Here is a 21,605-nt window from a genome sequence, read left to right on the forward strand (position 1 = left end):
CCTTACACTGAGGAAATGCTGCTTTATGCATTCACTAAAATCATGAGGTGCATTTTACCTGTGGATGTTGTGACACCAAATTTCCTGGCTGTCCCTCTCCAGATTCACCTATGAAGCTCAATAAAAAACAAAGAGTAAATGAGTTTTGAATATTTTTTTAAATACCATTTTATATTCTTAAGTCTAAAGCGAAGAACACAGAAAATTTCCTTCCTTTCAACATTCTCTATATTCTGAGCCAGTCTGTGTTGTCAAAACAGAGCCAGAGGCTGGAGGAGAGGTAGTTGGAAGCCATGACCATGTTAGACTCCACATCAGACACATTATGTGCCTTTGTTTCTCTAACTCATATAACCATCCCTTGAAATGGGCATTACTGTGGTCGCCATTTTGCGCATGAGGAAACCAAGGGCTGAAGAGATTAGGAGTCTCGCACAAGGCCAGCAGTGTTGGAACCACTGCTAAGACGTACGGGCATCTGACTCCAAAGCCCATGCCTAGAGACTTCAAGGTTTAGAACAAACAGCAGCACGTGATAGAACATCACAAATGAAAGCACACTGTGTTCACCTCTTCAAGATGAGTATAGTACATCTTTCCTTCTTGGAGGAGGAGGATGGCAGAGTTAAACTCAGGCAGGAGCTCTGAGAACTTGCCAAGCTTTCCTGTCTTCATTCTGTCCCTGGTAAACCGGGGGCGTGGGGTTGGGGGGGGTGGGCACCCGACCTCAGCAGCTGCTGATCTCCTCCACTCCTGGAGGTAGAAGGGAAGCTCGCTTGCCAAGGCAACTAGTGGCCTAGGAAACACATTAAGAACACATGCAGTCCTGACTTCCGGCTGGCCAGGGCCTCTGCAATCATCGGTGACCAAAACCCCCAGTGTGTTTCTGAGATCATTTGCCTGTTTCTTGATCCTCTAACTTCCCTGTGAGCCCACATGCCCTTCCGACATCATTCCCACTCTCTGTCTGCACTGGGCCTCACCTGTGGAACTCAACACTCTTGTTTAACATTCATTCAAACCAATGCAAAATTCAAACTATGCAGCTTTGTCACTTTAGGAAGAGAAAAATGGAGAAGTAGAAGAGGCAGAGAAAGGAGCAAGAGGAGCAATAGAAGGAAGAGAATAATCCAGAGAAGGACATGGTCTCTCTGGACGTCATACTGCTGGTCTGTTAAAGGAAGATGCAGCACCAAGTAAGTTATTATTAAAATTTTCTGGATGTAGAATTTATGAAGAAAGCTGAGGGCTCAGTTCTAAGGGGTATGTGTGTACACACACACACACACACACACACACACACAGTATACCTTGTCCACAATTCCAAGTATGCAGTTGGATCTAGATTTCTATGGTTTCTTCCAAGTCTATGTGAGCAATCCTACTATAAATTGAAATCAAGCCTCTTTTATTGCTATCAAATTCTGGTTCTAATTCAAGGAGGGGGTGGAAAAAGAATAATAACGATAGTTGTTTGCTTAGCAACCTACAGGTGAAAATCCAACTCAGGTTGAATGATATTGAGGATAGCATCATGATTCTAGGAACTTTATTTATGTATTTTGCTTCTGGGTTTTTGTTATGTTTTGATTTGTTTTTTTTTGAGTATGGCTGACACACAGTGTTACATTGGTTTCAGGTATACAACATAGTGATTCCACTTCTGTGTTATGCTGTGCTCGCCACAAGTGTAGCTGCGGTCCGTGCAGGCAATGCTATTGGAATATCAGTCACTGTATTCCCTGAGCTGGGCCTTTCATCCCCATGATGCCTTTCATTCCGTAACAGAAACTGGAATTTCTCCCACTCCCCTTCACCCATTTTGCCCATCTTCCCACTCCCCTTCCTCTGCAGCCGTCAGTTTGTTCTCTGTATTTATGGGTCTGATTCTGCTTTTTTGTTTGTTGATTCATTTTTTTTTTATTCTACATATGAGTGAAAACATTGGCATTTGTCTTTCTTAATCTGACTTATTTCATTTACCATAATTCCCTCTAGGTCCATCCATAATGTTCCAAATGGCATGATCTCATCATTTTGGGGGACTGCATATTATATATATTATACACACATGCATGCGCACACACACACACACACACACACACACACACACACATCACATCACATCTTCCTTATCTGCTCACCTATCAGTGGACACTTAGGCTGCTTCCACATGTTGGCTATTGTAAATCCTGCTGCAATAAACATAAGGGTGCCTATATCTTTTCCAGGTGGTGGGTTTTTGTTTTTGTTTTTGGATAAATGTCCAATAGTGGAATTATTGGATTGTATGATATTTCTGTTTTTAATACTGTTTTCCACAGTGACTGTACCAATTACATTCCCACCAATAGTGAACAAAGGTTCCTTTTTCCCCTGCATCCTCTCTAGTACTTGTTCTATCTTAGTCCTTTTGATTTTAACCATTCTGACAGGTGTAAGGTAATATCTTGTGGTTTTGATTTGCATTTTCCTCATCATTAGCAATGTTGAGCATCCTTTCATGTGTCTGTTGGTCTTCTTTGGAAAAGTGTCTATTGGAGTCCTCTGCCCATTTTTTTAATGAGATTATTTTTTGGTGTTGGTGTAAGTTCTTTATATATTTTGGGTATTAACCCCCTTATTGGATATATCATTTGCAAATATCCTCTCCCATTCAGTAGGTTGCCTTTTGTTTTGTTGATGGATTCCTTCATTGTGAGAAAACTTTTTTTTTTTTAAGATTTATCTATTTTAGAGAGTGTGTGTGTGAGTGGGGGGAGGGGCAGAGGGAGAGAATCTCAAGCAGACCCCCGCTGAGCAGAGAGCCCAATTCAGGGCTCAATCTCAGGACCCATGAGATCATGACCTGAGCTGAAACCAAGAGTTAGAGGCTTGACCAACTGAGCCACCCGGGTGCCCCGGTGTGAAAGCTTTTTATTTTGACGTAGTCCCAAAAGTTCATTTTTGCTTTTGTTTCCCTTGCCTCAGAAGACATATCTAGAAAATTGTTGCTATGGCCAATATCAGAGACATTACTACCTGTGCTCTCTTCTAGGATTTTTATGGTTTCAGGTCTTAAATGTAGGTCTTCAATCCATTTTGAGTTTGTTCTTGTGGATGGTGTAGGAAAGTGGTCCAATTTCATGCTTTTTGCATGTAGCTGTCCAGTTTTCCCAGCACCGTCTATTGAAGATTCTATCTTTTCCCTGTTGTATATTCTTGTTTCCTTTGTCACAGATTAATTTACCACATAAGCATGGGTTTGTTTCTGGCTCTCTGTTCTGTTCCATTGATTTGTGTGTCTATATTTGTACCTGTTTTTTTGATTACTGTTTTGATTATTGCAGCTTTGCAGAATATCTTGAAATCTGGGATTGTGATACCTCTAGGTTTCTTCTTTTTCAAGAATGCTTTGACCATTTGGGGTCCTTTGTGGTTCCATACAAATTTGAGGATTATTTGTTCTAACTCTGTGAAAAATACTAGGGTATTTTGATAGTAATTGTACTGAATCTGCAGATTGCTTTAAGTGGTATGAATATTTTAATAGTATTTGTTCTTCCAATCCATGCACATGGGATATCTTTCCATTTGTTTATGTCATCTTTAATTTTCTTCATTAATGTTTTATAGTTTTCAGAGTAAAGATCGTTCACCTCCTTGGTAAATTTATTCCTAGGTATTTTATTCTCTAGGGGGCAATTGTAAATTATCCCAGGTATAGTAATATACTGCAAGTAAGTCTCAGTTCCTCAAACAGAGTAGAGGCTGGTAAAACTTTAAGCTGCCACAGCAGGTCCTGGTCAGACTTCTCCTTCCCACCCCACCCTCACCCCCTCCACCCAACACCAAACTTTCAAAAAAATTGTTGGGAGCTTCTTTGTTCTAAAGAAAAAGGCTGAACGGCAACATGAAATGGGCAATGAAATTTTCCGGGTGTTTTTCCTATTCTATTTTCTATTCTATTCTTTCACAGTTTGAATGATAATCACAGAGGAAGTTCCCTTGGCAGTGTTGTGTTTCCTTGGTGACAGGAGAGGTCAAGGTTAACAAACTCGGGTGCTGGGAACCGTCTGCTGCCCAGTGGATTCAAGGGAAGGGCTGGCAGTCCTAGTGTCACCAGGGGACCCATTTTCACAGCCTCATCCTTTGAACGGGCCACAGAGCCTGACTTGTGCCTTTCTGAATGGACAAACCAGGGATGTCTTGAAAGTAATAATAGCTCTATCACTTCCCCCTATGAAGAAATGTGCTGTGCCCTTCCTCCCAAAGGCCAGGACTGGTGCCTCTCACTAACAACAATCCATGGATTGTTGGAATATGTATGTGCTCTTTGTATTGGCACCAGAAGCTCAAAGATGCCAAGTTTTAGAAACCAAATGTACTTTAGAAAAGCAATTTGATCTTTGGGAACAAGGGAACCTAAATAAGTCCTGACCATGTCAGGGCAAGCTAAAAGATGAATTAATTAAAAGGCTAGTAGAAAGCATACAGTCTAAATTAAATATCAGATAACCCAAATAAATCCCCTTAAAACGTAACACAGCTATTTTGCCTGAAACCAAAACCTCATTTTCCTCTTTTGGATTCTCCATTTATGCTTTTATGTGGGTAGATAATGTCACAAAATTTGTATAGATTTCTCCAGATCAGAAATAAAGGGGAAGAATGATGGACTCAAGGTAAGCTCTAAGGGTAAAGTAATTGATTCAAAACTGTGATGTCTTTGAGAGGAGACAAATGGTTTTACATACGATGAAAGACACAGATGCTCTTCGGTCCTAGATATGGAATAAAATAGGCTTTGTGGATCACAAGGCTGTGGTGAAAAGGACTGACACATGGGGCAGTTGTCTCCATTTTAAGCAGTACTAATACACAGGCTTGGGAGTTCTGCTATCAAGAAGTCTTGAGCATTCCATACACGCATTGACTCGCATGACCATCTGTGTGCTAATGACTCAAACCTCAGCCTGAGGTCCAGATCCATATACCCGGAGGCATGTTAGGTTCTCTGTTTGAGTGTCTACCAGACACACTAAACCTAACAGGAGTGAAACTGAACCCCTTGTTTTCACCTCTTCATCTGTTTGTCCTCTTTCCCTCACTAACCACTTCTACTAGTCCAGCCAGAGATCTGGGGTTACCCTCACCTCCACTTTTTTCCACACCCTGAGCAACAATTATAGAGTCTTGAGTATGTTCTCTTGGAAATACCTCTCAGATCCATTTCCTTCTTTCTGTCTTCATTTCTACTCTTCTTGCCTAGGCTACTGTCGCCTTTTCTGAGGATTATCACATCCTCCCATGCTGGGCATCCTACCTCCAACTTGCCCACATCCATGAATTCATTCTTTACTCCATGGTCAGAGTGAGCTTTCTGAGATTCATATATGATCATGATTCCTCTGCTTAAAAGCAGTCAGTTGGGGGCGCCTGGGTGGCTCAGTGGGTTAAAGCCTCTGCCTTCGGCTCAGGTCATGATCTCAGGGTCTTGGGATCGAGCCCCGCATCGGGCTCTCTGCTCAGTGGGGAGCCTGCTTTCTCCTCTCTCTCTCTCTGCCTGCCTCTCTGCCTACTTGTGATCTGTCTGTCAAATAAATAAATAAAATCTTAAAAAAAAAAAAAAAAAAAAAGCAGTCAGTTGTTCTCTACTGCCCTTGGGATAACCCAAATTCTGTTGCAAGTATTCAAGACTTGGTGGGATATGGCCCCTTCCTGCCTCTCCAGCTTCATCTGTGGATACTCCACCCTTCCGCCTCCACACACATGGTAATATATAAATTCCAGCTGGGGTGAACTACTTGGTTTCCTGAATGCACTTCTTTCTCTTGACTCTGAGTCATTGTCTTAGAACACTGCTCACAGTTGTACCCACTCTTTTCTTCCCTGGCCACTTGTCTTGCTGGGCTAGGACCTGCTCATGCTTTAGATGTCAGTTTAGTTGTCATTTCTTAAAGGATGTGTTCCCTGCACCCCCTGCCCTCTGATTTAACCTGTTCGGTCTCATAGCACTGTGTACTTCCTTCATCAAAACACTTTCACATCATAGTTATTATTATGTGATATCATATTATGATAACTCCCTCTTTATCTTTTTGTTTCTCTATTTTAGATGTCAATTCCATGAGGGCAGGGACTGTGTTGTTTACCAGTATGTTTGCAGAGCTCCACATAGTGCTCAAAAATATTTATGGAATGTTCTTCAAGAATCTCCATGACCAAATAAGCATCTGATGGAAATATAGATTATGATTTAAAAAAAAAAAGAGTTGGGGGCAGAGGAAAAAGAAAAGAGACAATCTTAAGTTGGTTCCATGCCCAGGGTAGAGCCTGACACAGGGCTTCACCTCACAATCCTGAGATCATGACCTGAGCTAAAATCAAGAGTGAGATGCTTAACAAGCTGAGCCACCCAGGTGCCCCTGGAAATCTAGATTATGTAAACTCTGAAATCCTCATGCCTTTTTGACTATGAATCTTCAACATGGACTTACAAAGTGTCAAATACTTCATAATACATTTGTGGCATTTAGTACTTCGTGTGGTTAATATTCTCCTTCCTCTTTTATATTCTCTGACTTCAATTTACATTCAATACCTACCATGGGTTCCCACCAGTATTATATTGTAAGAGAATTTGGCAATACGTCTTTTCTGAGAAAATTCCTGTGGATTAAAATTTGGCTCATGTAGAAACTAAATAACCAGCCCTTCCAAAAGACATGGGTGGGGTGCCTTTTCCCAAACATTTTTGGCATTTTTTTTCCAAGACAGGGAATAATTTGGATGGAAGAGAGGATTAAAGATTATCTCCTTTGGAATTAGCTTATAGAGAAAGAAGAGTTTGCCAATTGTCTAAATATTTTCACCATGATGTCTTGGGCCACTTGGTAATCTCTGTAATTTCTAACAAATGTAGAATGTTTTTGTGGAATTACAATGTTTGAGAAGACTTCTGGCAGTTATTTGGCCTTTTCTGGCACTTTCAATCCAGACATTCACCTTTCTAAAAGTCACTTCCTAAAAGGTGACTTTTACAAAGTCACCTTTCTAAAAACCAGCATCAATAATAACACCTTTCTTTGCAAAAGCCTTTGTTGATTACCCCAATGGGTAGAGAAACAAAACTCAGTCTCATCTGCGTGGCTCACAATACCCTGTATTGAACCATCCTACCTCTCTGAGAGTTCATCTTTTCGGGTCCCTTTTCGGATATATCCTACCATCTGGTCACACTGTATGACTTCTCATTCTCCAAACGCACCATGCCCTTCAAGCTTCCATAGTTTTGCCTCTCTCTGCCCTGTACTTAGATTCCCTTTTCCTTAACCATCTTTGCCAAGGCAATTTTACTCATCTCCAATGCCCAGCATTCTAGTGTCTGTAATTCTTGAATAACTAATGGGGACCTGATTGTCCATGGTTCTAAATATCAGACAAAGGCAGTTGAACTTGGCCCCAAGGGAGTGAGACTGAAGAATTCTGAGTAGGTGGATGGTGCACACAAAATTGTGTTCCGTGAACAAGTTAGAACAAGCCAACAGTCCCAGGAACCCGATAGTGTTGATGTTCACATAGTGTATAGCCAATTAGAAGGAAAAACCATCTCTTCTAACTTTCCTGGAGATGGAATGCAGATATTCCCCTTCTTTCCTCCTAGTCCAGTATGATGTTTTGCTCTTAACGTGGTGTTCTGCTCACCACACTACTGGCCAGCTGTAAATTTCTATTAGACACACCAATCCAGAGAAACAAATAGATGTGACCCTTACATCATGAGGCCCTTCCTCTATCAGCTTTGATTTCAGGCTGCCACATTCATGACTTCTGTCTAGATTTCCCAGTCAGCCACCTGCTAATGAGCTTCATGCTGAAAATGAAGATGAGATGAAGGCATGCTTACTCAATGTCACAGAGATTTTTAAAAAGCAAGGGATCTTTCTAGTTTGTCTCCATCTTCTTAGAGTTTTTGTGAATGGCAAAATAGGAGAATGGGAAAACAAAAATGAAATGATTTGAAAAAGTTCAGCTTAAACTTGAAAAATCCTCATGCTTGGCATCACTGACACTGAGAAATGGAAGCCAGGAATTTCCAACTGACAACATAATTGGAAACCATACATTAAATAACAGAACATGAAATGGGTACCAGTGTTTTAAATGGATGTGAAAAGATCTTACTCGTTGTAAAAGAAACACACACACACACACACACACACACACACACACACACACACACACACACCTTTTCAATTAAGAGAACTTTTCAATTCAAGAGAACCAAGTTGCTTTGGACTTCAAGTTGGTGTCTTCACAGTGAATTCAACCTAAATGGATGTATTTTGCTCATGCCATGTGGTTTGCAATGAAATTCAGAGTTTCCCTCCCTTGTCCTCTCCTTTCACACATCAGCACTGTCTGTCCTCAAGGAAAAGATGTTTGTCTTCTACAGAAGCTAAGAACTTTCTTCCTGGCCCTTGGCTTTCATTACCCCTACTGGGGGAAGAAATTATTTTACTTTTCTGTTAGCTCCCTTAGACAGTTAAACACAACTTTTTAAAAAGTTAAGAAAAAATAGGGGCACCTGGGTGACTCAGTCATTAAGTATCTGCCTTCTGCTCAGGTCATGATCCAAAGTCCTGGGATCAAGACCTGCATCAGACTCCCTGCTTGGCAGGAAGCCTGCTTCTCCCTCTCACACTCCCCCTGCTTTTGCTCGCTCTGTGTGTGTGTCTCTCTCCCTGTCAAATAAATGAATAAAAAATCTTCTAATTTAAAAAGTTCAAAAAAAAAATCTTCTAAAAAAAAAGTTAAGAAAAAAATTAAAAAATAATACTAAAATTTCGTCTAATAGTTATAAACTTACTGACTTCCCCATGCCACCTTCTCCCCCAGAGAAGGGGTGCTTTGGTTGACTCTAGTTGGGGTTTTCATGAACTGTTTTGTGTGTGTGGACCCTGTATGAGAGAGACTACCTGTGACTGATTTAGTAAAAATGTTTGTTTACCAGAACAAATAGCACCTCCCTATTTTTCTTCCCCAGCTCCCACAAAGATTAGCAGGTACGTCTGCATTTCTTTATTGATCTTTGAAGAATTTAATTTGCACTTTGTTTTTATTTTTAAATTTTATAATTTCATGTGACTTTTATCATCACAAGGCACCCCACCCCGACATTTTCAGTAAGTCCTATGTGCATATCAGAATGTTGAGAAATAGTGGCATCTCACTTGGGAATGTCCTAAAAGATTTCCAAGTGGAGTTCTCAGCTCTCAGTGAGGAGGGCAGGGGGAAGAGGAGTAGAGGGCAGGGGGAAGAGGAGTAGGTGACAGCCGGTTTGCTGGGGGATTCCACAAGATTTCCTGCTTCTAGTTTTCTGGTCCTGTTAGGCTTGCTTGAGACCTCCCCTGGTTAAAAACCAACTTCCTGCAAACATTCAAAGGAGATTTCAATAGGTTGACATCCACCACCTGAAGGAAGAAGACGAGAGAGAAGATCAGGGCAGAAAGGCTTCCCTTTGAGAATGTGGTTTTGACAGTAGTAGGCAAAGGGCTTCCTGCCACAGAGGGAGTTGTGACCCAGGCTCTTCTTCATGTGAGGGGGTCATGGTCAAGGTTTGTCAAAACAAAGCCACACAGAACACCCTAATGCCAAGTGGGCAGAAGCTCTGGTCTGCTGCACATGAAGTCATTAGGAATTCCTTTGGAGCAAGAGTTAAGCTAAGTGAATACAGATGTCTAACTGTAACCCTTTTTATCTCCCCGAGGCAACGGCTTAGAACCTGCCACTTCCCTTTGCAAAATCTTTAAGGTTGCCCCCCTTCTTGAAGTAAGTCTAAAATCTTCAACCACCCTTTTAAAGTCTTCCTCAGTTTTGTTCTATGTAATTTTCCAATCTCAAGTCACGAGACTCCAAACAGGCAGATGTCCTAGTAGTAGCTGTGGGTTTTTGCTCTAGCAGTAACTTCTGTCTAGATAACACCTCCCTTGGGGCGGAAGGTCTGCATTTTCTTCAGGGTCCCACTCAGTGCCAGGGTTTCCCATCTTACAGTCAGCCTCTTCCACTCACTCTGTTAGAGCTCTGCTACAGCATTTCTAATAGTATTTCCAGGGAAAATTAGAAGTTCAGACTTTGACATTAAATACATCTGCCAGGTTGGCAGTTTACTGTGATGTTAAGCAAGATATAAATCTTGCCTAAACCTCAATTTTCTGCTCTGATAAATGGAAATTATTCTAAAATATGGTAGTTGTGAGGATTGCATCAGAAAACACCAGGAGAAAAGCAGTTAGAATACTTCCCGGCATCACATACAACTTGGCTATTTTTGTTTCTTTCAATCAACTGTGCTATTATAGGGCCACATCATATGTGACCTGTGTTCTCAGAAGTGCTATGATGTCTACCTGACAGGTGCTAAACAGCTCTTTATTGAATTAAGATATTTACTGAGCAGATCCGTGGTAAGAAGCCAGAAAAATCACACCAAACAATGCAACTGTGTTAGCTCTCTGTGCATAGCCCACCCCTGGCCCACTGTTGGAAGCTTCTCAGCAAGGTGCCCTGTGGGCAAACACCTATTGGCTTACTGTCACAATGAAAAAAAAAAATGAGATAAACAAATCCCAAATAGTCCCCCTAAAGATAATGACATTATTTTTTCCTTTAAAAGCCAAATGGGAAAAAATTATCAAAAGATGGCCTACAGAAATGGTTCTCAAACTTTTGGTCTCAGGATCTCTTTCTATTCTTGAAATGATTGAGGACCTCCAAACACTTCTGTTTATGTAGATTATGCATAGCTCTCTTTCACTGTATTAGAAATTAAAACGGAAAAATTTAAAGTATCTGTTAATTTATTTAAAAATTATAAACACACAACATGCTAACATAATACGTATTAGGAAAATAACTGCGTTTCTAAAATAGACCAACAAAACAGTGAGAGAAGTAACTTTCTTATGTTTTATTTTTTTACATTTTTGCAAATCCCTTCAATGTCTGGTTTTGTAGAAAACAGCTGGATTCCCATAACTGGTAGTGAGATGTTAACTTGAAGAAAATTGGCCCCACAGAAGTAGTGGGAAAGGGGAGGACTCAACAGAGGGTAACTTCTTAAAGGTTCTTGCCATGTGGAATCTGAGTCATATCAGTGAAACTTCCTTACCTGTTATATTAAAATCTACTGGTCTGTCTTGCATTTTAAATGGATCATTCAGCATGCATGATTCTTTAACGTCATGCATCCATCTTTTGAAAAATACTGCTTCACTGAGTTATGCAGACCTTCAAAATTTTAATTAATTTCATTGCACAGCATATAAAACTGCCATTAATATCACTTCCAACCTCATCAGAGAAGTCTTTAAATATTGGGAAGCTGCCAAGTTCTTGGTGAAAGATAGGAGTTTATAATTTTTGGTTGGAAGTTCAAACTTTTACCATTGGCAATGCATGCTCTCATTTTTCTTGAAGTGACAGGCTCACTTGGTTCATTTTGAGAAAATACCCAAGTCTGAATAACCATAGTTTACTTACTAGTTATCCTTCCGAGTGGCTATAATATTTCATTTAAAAGAGACCAGTTTTGCTCACTATGCCAAAAAATGCTTTACCTAGAAGCAACTATTATATGTATGCTGATGTACAATGGGATTCCTTTATGTGTACTTCTCATTTCACAACACAAAATAATAAAAAGATAAGTAATCAAAGCTTAAATTATTTTAAAACAATGTATTAATTTGTTAAAATTAATTATAATTAGTTATAAAAATTATTTTCTAATGCATTTTCCTTTATAGATTATAAATTCATTATTACAGAATAGTTGAGTGTTTGTTAGTAATTTATTAAGTATCTAAAAATTACTAGTTTTTACTGCTTCATCAAAGTTATCCTTAAGTCAAACTGGCATTTTCTTGTTATTCTAAGTGTGTACCTGGCAATGAGAGACACAGTGATGCTATTCCACGGCTGATGGTGTTCAGCAGATGAAAGGCCGAGAAGCTAGGGAGGCTGCCATCAATGAAAACATATTTAAAAGGTACAATCATAAGTAAAGATAAATTTCTTCCCATAACACTGAGCATAGCACAGGCCTTTTCCCTTTTTCTTCCCTGAGTTTCTTCCTGATAGGACATGCCTTGTCTCTTTAGGACAGGATTAAGATCAGAAAGACAGGTGTTACTTATAGAGCAGTCCTGCCCAGCCTTTGCCATCTGATACTTTTCTTTAACTGTGATCACTCTGCAAGGGATAATAGATGGGTATCAGAAGGCCTGAAGCAAGATCATTAAAAGTTTGAGTAAGGGGCGCCTGGGTGGCTCAGTGGGTTAAGCCGCTGCCTTCGGCTCAGGTCATGATCTCAGGGTCCTGGGATCGAGTCCCACATCGGGCTCTCTGCTCAGCAAGAAGCCTGCTTCCCTCTCTCTCTCTCTCTGCCTTCCTCTCCATCTACTTGTGATCTCTCTCTGTCAAATAAATAAATAAAATCTTTAAAAAAAAAAAAGTTTGAGTAAATTCCAGAAGATTGTCTCTAATGTTCTAGTGCTCCCAGTCAAAATATTAGAAAGAACTACATTACAGTGTTTAATTTTCTAATCTAATTAATAAAATTTCTTTTTGCCTTCTTATTCATTTGTTATTTGCAATATATACTTTATCAAGTAACACTGGGCTTATTAGAGCCAGTGATAAATCTGATGATCTTGGCTAAGAATGACAAGAAACCAGAGGTCACTCTCTGTTCAAAGAGAGCAAAGACCTCAGAAGGTGGCCTTCTTGAGAAATTTGTAGTCTTCAGCTTTTAGCAACTCAGAATCAATATGACTCATCAAAACACTGGAAAAGTAGGTAAAGAAATGCAGAAAGGTAACTTGTTTCCAATGGGTTAGGATTGGGCAGATTCCAAGGTTACACATACTTGAAACATTGGAAGGATTCTTAAAGAAATCATATACAAGTGAAATAGTAAATGAACGATCTGATCTAAATTCATCCCGACCAAATTTCATCCCGAGCATACAGATTTTATCTGTTCTAGAGAGGCCTCGGTCATCAGACCTAATCATTTTGTTCTGAGTTAAAATAAGATAATATTAATGACTAAGAGGAAGCAGTACATTTTCTTCTATTCATTTAGACCAAATAATATTTTCTATATCTTTTACCCTTTAGCAATGAAAGCAGTCCTGAGTCTGTCTTTTTATAGTGGAAATATCTTTGAATCAGGACACAGGGGACATGAGTTCTTTTTTGACTTTAAACATTGCCGGGGGTGCCATCAGCAAGTTTCTCTGTCTTTTATGGTGTGAAATGATCACCAGATAGTTCAACTTCCTTAATTCACAGATATTATACCTTTACAGTCTCATTCTCATGCATCATAAAGACAGAGTTCACCTGAGTAAGGTAGATTGTCCTTTAGCTCTAGCTAAATAAAAATGCCTTGAACATACACTACCTGCTTCCAGTTTCAAGGCCTGTGTGATTTTGGGGGGTATTCGGGTTCTCTTGGCACTTCTACCTATTAAGGTCTTTGTTCCCTTACATGCTGGTACTATCCCCTACCTTACCAACTGATGGGGATCTTTGCTTTACATACACCTCCAGTCTATCTTCCTATTATACATTTGAGTGCTTAGTAAAAGTTAGTAAATATTAATGAAGGTGCCAGGGACAGGGAGAGTCAGAGATTAGACATTTTTTTGGTTCCTGTCTTAAAAAGTCATGGGTTAGAATTCTGGTCTATCACTTATTAGTTGGATAATCCTGGGCAATTTACTTAATCTTTCTGAGTCTTAAAAGTCACTTGAAAGACATTACCTCCATTATAGGATTGCCATCAGAATAAATGAGATCATGCATACTCAACTCAGGTTTCTGAAAGACTTCCAGCCTTCCAAGGCCACCCTCTAAAAACAGATATAAATAAAAGCAATATTGAGATTTCCACATCTGGGAATATGGAATAAATTTAATTTTCCTCCCACTGAGTACAAATAAAACCCCTGGACATTATATTTAAAACAAGCTTAAGAAGACTCTAAGAGGTAAAGAGAGGAAGGCTGAGCAGCCAGGAATCTTAGAATATGAGGGAAGACACAGTGGTGAGTTCTCTGGGTTTTCTTTTTGCCTTGTATATTCTGTTTTGGAGCTGAAGAAACCAGCAACTAGTAAACTGCAACAGGAAAGACAATAAGAGCCCCAATGAAGACTTGGTCCCTATAAAGACATTGGTCCCCCAATAAAACCATAGGATCAGGAAAAGGGCAGCTGAGCAAGACAGAAAATGTTTAGACAATAACTTCTCTATTCCATCTACAGAGCACCTCCACACATACCAGCAAAAGAACAGTGAGAAAGCTAGACTTCCACCCTTACAAGGCTTAAATGAGGTGCCCTAATACCCCTTCAGGGTGATATCCAGAAAAGCTCAAGTGGGAAACCAGGACTTTCACCCTCAACCCATAATGAGGTCACTTGCATCCCAGTGTTAGTGGAGACAAGATGAGGAGTTAGAATCCACACTCTCATCTAGCAGTAATGAGGTTGTATGCCCTTTTCCTCTGCTGGAGCAGTGTTGGGGGAGGGGGGGAAGCTAAACTGGAAGGTTTAAATAAGATTCATTATCTCATGACATAAAATGAAAATGTCCAGGTTTCAATCAAATATCATACCAAGAACCAAGAATATTGCAAACTAATGAGAAGAGACCATAAATACCAATGCTGAGATGATGGAGATCCCAAAGTGATCTGACAAAGATTTTAATGAGTCTATTGTGAAGATGGCTCTATGAGTAATTACGAACACTCCTGAAAAAAAAAAAAAGAAAAAATAAATTGAAAGTCTCATCAAGACAAGAGAATACATAAAGTAGAATCAAATGGAAATTTTAGAATTGGAAAAACAATAACTGCACTAAAACAATGGGCTCAACACAAGAATGGAGGAGACAGAGGAAAGAAACCAGTGACCTAGAACATGGAGTAGTAGAAATTACCCAGTCTGAACAACAGAGTGGAGACTGGAAAAAAAAAAAAAGTAAACATAGCTTCAGAGACTTGCGGGACTCTAAAAAAGATCTAACATTCATGTTACCAGGGCTCCACAAAAGGAGGAGAAAGAAGGAGGGCTGAAAAAGTCCTCAAAGAAATCGTGGCTGAAATCTCCTCAAATTTGACTAGAGATAGAAATAAGCAAATTCAAGGAGCTGAACAAACCCCAACCAGAGTAAAAACTAAAGAAGACTATCATAATTAAGCTTCTGAAGACTAAAGACAAAGAGAAAAAAAAACCCTCAAAAGCAGCCAGAAAACAAAACAAAAACCTTACCTGTACAAGAAAGACAATTCTAATATAGGTGGATTTCTCATCAGAAACTATGGGGGCTCGGGGCGCCTGGGTGGCTCAGTGGGTTAAGCCGCTGCCTTCGGCTCAGGTCATGATCCCAGGTCCTGGGTTCGAGCCCCACATCGGGCTTTCTGCTCAGCAGGGAGCCTGCTTCCTCCTCTCTCTCTGCCTGCCTCTCTGCTTACTTGTGATTTCTCTCTGTCAAATAAATAAATAAAATCTTTAAAAAAAAAAAAAGAAAAAAGAAACTATGGGGGCCAGAAGGAAGTAACATAATACTTTGTTAAGTACTGAACAAAACAACAAAACCTCATCAACCCCGAATTTCATGCTGCCAAAAATATCCTTTGAGAATGAAGGGGAAAACTTTGAGCTTCTGGGGAAGAAGGCAAAGGAGGAGGATCTATAGGAGTTTACCTTGTCCCAAGGATGCACCCAGAAGACACCCACTGAAAATGACCAAAGACTCACAGAAGAGACTCTCTACAGCTAACTGTAGAAAGGAAGGCCACATCAAAAACCCTAGGAAAGGTAGATACATGGTTAGGAAACAAATTAACCTGGGAGAGATGAAGGCTAGGGGGAGAAGTGGGGTGTTGGACACTGCAAGCATGGAGAAGGGAGAGGACCAGAACCCACACCAGCCACCCCAGGCATGAGGCACCCACTGGGAAGATGTATCCCTTTACCATTTGGCTTTGAAAACTGGAGGGGCTTAACTATATGAGTTTTTACAGTCACTGGGGCTTAACACCTGGAACTTTAAAAATCAGCAGGCTCAGCTCTGGGAGAGCTGGAGGACAATAAGAAACTGAGTCCCTGCCCTTAAAGAGACAGAACAACAAACAGCCCCTGCTGAGAATCTGCATAGAAGCAGCAGTTTGAAAAATGGAGTATATGGAAAGGAGATATACTTACTAATTTCAGAACTTGTACAGGAGGGTCAGGGATATTATGACACTTCTCGAAGAAGAAAGGAGCTGGCTAGTGCCATTTTTCTCCCCTGCCTCCCAGCCTAGATATACAGACACCTGCAGGAAACAATAGAAATCAGCACAAACGTTTGCCAGCTTGTTTTACTAAGAGTGTGCCCCCCCACACTCTCCTACAGATCCATCCCATTCAACCCACTGCACTCCACAAAGCATGGCTTTATGCCAGCAGTTCCCAGTGGCCAGCACCACTCCAAAGTGACTCCTGCCTGGGGAGAGGGGAATAAACAGTAGACTAAAGGAAGCAGAAAAATGAAACAGTGAGCTGGAAGACAGAGAAATGGAAAACAACCAAACCAAACAGGAAAAAGAAAAAAGAATAATAAAAAGTGAAACTAGATACAGAGAATTCAGCATCATCATCAAGCATAATAACATTTGAATTATAGGGACCACTATCAAGTGGTGTTTATTTCTGTGATGCAAGTGTGGTTCAAAATTTACAAATCAATCAATGTGATACATCATATCAACAAGAGAAAGGATAAAAACCATATGATCATTTTAGTAGATGTAGTATAAGCAATTGAAAAGTACATTAATTCATGATAAAAAAACCCTCAACAAAGTAGGTTTAGAGGGAACATACCTCAACATAATAAAGGCTGTATAGGAAAAACCTATGGCTAACATCATACTCAATGATGAAAACTGAGAGCTCTTCCCCTAAGATCAGGAAGAAGACAAGGCTGTCCACTCTCACCACTTTTCTTCAACATAGTACTGAAAGTCCCAACCACAAGCAATCAGACAACAAAAAGATATAAAAGGCATCCAAATTGGTAAGGGAGAAGTAAAACTCCCACTATTTGCAGGTGATATTATACTCTATACAGAAAATGCTAAAGACCCACAGAAAAGTTATTGCAACTGATAAATTCAGGTAAGTCACAGGGTACAAAATCAATGTACAGAAATTTTTTGCATTTCTATACACTAATAATGAAGTAGTAGAAAGAGAAATTAAGAAAATAATCCCATTTACAACTGCACCAAAAATAATAAAATGCATAGGAATAAATTTAACTGAGAAGATGAAGGACTATACTGTACTCTAAAAACTACAAAACACTGATAAAAGAATCAGAAAATGATATGAACAAATGGAAACATAGTCTATGCTCATGGATTGGAAGAACAAATACTGTTAAAATGTCCATACTACCCAGAGCAATCTATAGATTTAATGCAATCCTTATCAAAATACCAATGGCATTTTTCATAGAACTAGAACAAATAATCCTAAAATTTGTATGGAACCACAAAAGACTCCAAATAGTCAAAACAATCTTAAAAAGGAAGAATAAAAGTGGAGGTATCACAACAGTACAGTATTTCAGATTTAAAGATAAACTACATAGTTATAGTATACAAAACAGTATGGTACTGTCACAAAAAGATACACATAGATCAATAGAACAGAATAGAGAGCCCAGAAATAAACCCATGCTTATATGGTCAGTTAATCTATGAGAAATGAGCCAAGAATATGCAATGGGAAAAAGACAGTCTTTTCAACAAGTGGTGTTGAGAAAACTGGACAACTACATGCAAAAGAATGAAACTGGACTACTTTCTAACACCATACATAAAAATAAACTCATATGTGGAATTTAAGAAATAAAACAGATGAACATAAGGGAAAGGAAGGAAAAATAAAATAAGAGGAAAACAAAGAGAGAGGAAAACTGTAAGAAACCCTTAACTATAGGGAACAAACTGAGGATTGCTGGGGAAGTTGATTATGGGAGGCTGGGGTAACTGGGTGATGGGCATTAAGAAGGGCACTGGAAGCAATGGACACTGGGTGTTGTATGCAACTGATGAATCACTGAATTTTACTTCTGAAACTAATAATAAAGTATATGTTAGTGAAATTGAAATTAAATTTAAAAATTAAAAAAAACTCAAAATGGATTAAAGACCCAAAAGTGAGACCTGAAAGTATATAAATCCTAGAAAAGAGCACAGACAGTAATTTCTCTGATGTTCAGAGCAACATTTTTCTAGTTATGTCTCCTGAGACAAGGGGAAAAAAGCAAAAATTAACAATTAGGACTACATCAAAATGAAAAGCTTTTGCACAAAAAAGGAAACAATTAAAAGAAAGACAGCCTACTGAATGGGAGAAGATATTTACAAATGATATATCCAATAAAGGGTCAGTATCCAAAATACATAAAGAACTTAAACATATCTCAACATCAAAACCATCCAAATAATCTAATTAAAATGGGCAGAAGACGTGAACATTTTTCCAAAAAAGACATGAAGATGGCCAACACACTCACGAACAGATTTTCAACATCACTCATCATCAGGGAAATGCAAATGAAAACCATAACGAGATACCACCTCACACCTGTCAGAATGGCTAAAATCAAAACACAAGAAACAGCAAGTGTTGATAAGGATGCCAAGATAAAGGAACTCTTGTACACTGGTGGTGGGAATGCAAGCTGGTGCAGCCACTATGGAAGACAGTATGGAGGTTGCTCAATAATTTAAAAATAGAATTACCTTATGATCCAGTAATTCCACTACTGGGTATTTACCCAAAGAATATGAAAACACTAATTTGAAAAGATATATGCACCCCTATGTTTATTGCAGCATTATTTACAATAGTCAAATTATGAAAGCAGTTGAGCATTCATTGATAGATAAATGGATAAAAAGATGTGGTATATGTGTGTACACACACACAGACACACACACATACACAATGGAATACTACTTAGCCATAAAAAAGAATGGATTCTTGCCATCTGCAACAACAATGGATAGATCTACAGGGTATAATGCTAAGTGAACTAAGTCAGAGAATGATGAATACCATATGATTTCACTTATATGTAGAATTTAAGAAGAAACCTAATGAACAAAGAAAAAAGAGACAAACAAACAAAAAACAGACTCTTAACTAAATGCAACAAACTGGTGGTTGCCAGAGTGGGGGTGGATGGGGGAATGGGTGACATAAGTGAAAGGGATTAAGAGTACACTTATTGTGATGAACACTGAGTAATATATAGAATCGTTGAATCAGTATATTGTACACCTCAAGCTAATATAACACTGTATGTTTATTATCCTGGAATTTAAAAGAAAAAATGAAGAGAAAATCTAGAGATTTTCAAATGAAGGAAAACAAAGAATTTGTTGCCAGAAGTTCTACTCTAAAAGAACTGTTAGGGAAAACTCTCTAGACAGAAAGGAAACAATAGAAAAGGGAACTCTGAAATATCAGGAAGAAACAAAAATCATGGTAAGAAAAGACATGAGTAAATACAACAGACTTTACCTCTCCTCTTGAATTTTCTAAATTATGTTTAATGTGGAAACAGAATTATAACACCAACTGATGTTGTTCTAAATGTATGAGGGAATTATATTATAAATAAGAAAGGATAAAGGGACATCAAGGAGGGGAAGACTCCCGTTCTACACTAAAACTGGTAGAATGATGACACTAGTAGATTATGATAAGTTGTATATCAGTAGTTGCATATAATGTAGTGACAATAGCTTCACCAAAAAAAAAAAGAACAAAAAAATGCTATATATAAATGAAAATCAAATTCAAAAAAACAATGTCTAAGTAATCTCAGGAAGGCAGGAAAAAGAAAATAGAGAAACAAAAACAGAATAGTCAGGAAACAAAAAATATAATCAGATTTAAATCCTTATGTATCAATATTTATACTGAATGTAAATGGTCTAAATACAACAGTTAAAAGACAGAGATTGGTAGAGTGGATTAAAAGCACATGACCCAACTATATATTGTCCACAGGAAATTCACTTCAAATACAATGATCTAGGCAAGTTGAAAGCCAAAGCATAGATAACTATTGTATGATCCCATGTATATAATATTCATGAAATGATGAAATTTTAGTAAGCTGAACAAAGTAGTGCCGCCAGGTATAAAGGATGGGGTGGGGGCAGAAAGGAAATGGATGTAGCTATAAAGAGGCAACTTGTGGAGTTCTGAACACTATGGGTAGTTTCTGGGGCATTAAAGTATATTTGCTTCTAATTTAAGGAAATCCATCAGTCTTTTCTTTTATGGTTTCTACCTTTCTTAGAAAATATTGCACGCACCAAAATTTCATAGTGAGAGTCATTTTATTTTCTCCTAGCCCTTTTACAGTTTCATTTTCTACTCTCAGCTCAATTTCTCTGTAAATTGGGAGGGGCCAGGGGATAGTGTGCTCCATAGTAATTTTTTTTTCAAAATTCAGACTCAGTTGTCTTAACAGTGTTGAAGAAGCAATCCTTCATCTATTGATTCGGAATATCATTTTAATTATTCAAAAAAAATTCCTACATTCACTTGTACTACCTATATCTAGCCTTTTATATCTTAATGTTTTATTTTTCCCTTTGCCTATGAATCACTATTATAAAACATTTAAGCTCCAGAAGATGTTCATAGTCATTTATCTCTATCATCAAGCACTTACTAGCTGGGTAAACTTTGGGTAAGTAAAGTTCTTTAAACTTGGGTTTCTGTCTGTAAAGTAAAACTAAATATCCCTCTCTGTATTATATTAGCATGCCAAGGTCCTCCCACTTTGAAAGCCTACTAATGCAGGATTCTGTAAGTTCTGCTTACCTGGTTTATCCCTTTTGTGCCCTAGAATCTTGTTTATAACAGTCTTAAAAAATAAGCTTTTTTAATTTTGAGATGGTTTCAGATCAACAGAAGATGTGCAAACATAGTTTACAGAATTCCCACATATCCTTTGCTCAGCTTCTTCTTACATCAGCATCTTAGACAACCATGGTACAGTTATCAAAACCAATGTGTGATGGCCCCATACACAGAACTAAAAGCACCCTTTGATAGCGATCTTTCTTACTGGAGGAGATGATTATGCCAGAGTCTCACCTCCTATTATTTGTGCATTTTGGTTCCTAAATGTCAAAATTAAAAGATAGACTAAAAGCCTCAAGTTGTTTCCTAAAATTAAAAAAAAGAAGAACAAGTAGAAAAAGAAGGAAAATGATGTAACCCCTTGTTACTCTCCTCCCACACAACTGGAAAGGGTTAGCTTAGCTTAGAATCATGAAAGTCAGAGTAAAACCTCCACACTCTCCCTAATTCCACACAATATGCATGGTTACTGTTAGCACACATGCTTCCAATCACCCCCTGTCTTAAGAACAGTGCAAATGTGGGTGCTAAGAGAATTGAAACTGCCAAACATATTTGACATCACAATGCCCTTGAAAGAGCTATCAGCTAAACCCAGATATATATGT

At 38.7% G+C, this 21,605-nt stretch overlaps 2 long non-coding RNA genes across 2 annotated transcripts in view; one reads left to right on the forward strand and one right to left on the reverse strand.

Moving 5' to 3' along the window:
- Nucleotides 1-1,028: 1,028 nt before the first annotated feature.
- The window catches only part of LOC125080144 (uncharacterized), a 120,529-nt gene continuing 99,952 nt past the window's right edge, over nucleotides 1,029-21,605 (forward strand). The window contains exon 1 of the long non-coding RNA XR_007121221.1: nucleotides 1,029-1,196. This is a non-coding gene — a long non-coding RNA (uncharacterized LOC125080144). The remainder of the gene's footprint in view (nucleotides 1,197-21,605) is intronic.
- LOC125080143 (uncharacterized) lies at nucleotides 9,294-16,377 on the reverse strand. Its single transcript, XR_007121220.1, has 4 exons — nucleotides 16,261-16,377; nucleotides 13,813-13,901; nucleotides 11,927-12,003; nucleotides 9,294-9,455 (listed from the first exon to the last, which is right to left on the reverse strand). It is a non-coding gene; the product is annotated as an uncharacterized LOC125080143 (long non-coding RNA).

This window comes from Lutra lutra, chromosome 10, assembly GCF_902655055.1.
Source record: "Lutra lutra chromosome 10, mLutLut1.2, whole genome shotgun sequence".
Lineage (NCBI taxonomy): Eukaryota > Metazoa > Chordata > Mammalia > Carnivora > Mustelidae > Lutra > Lutra lutra.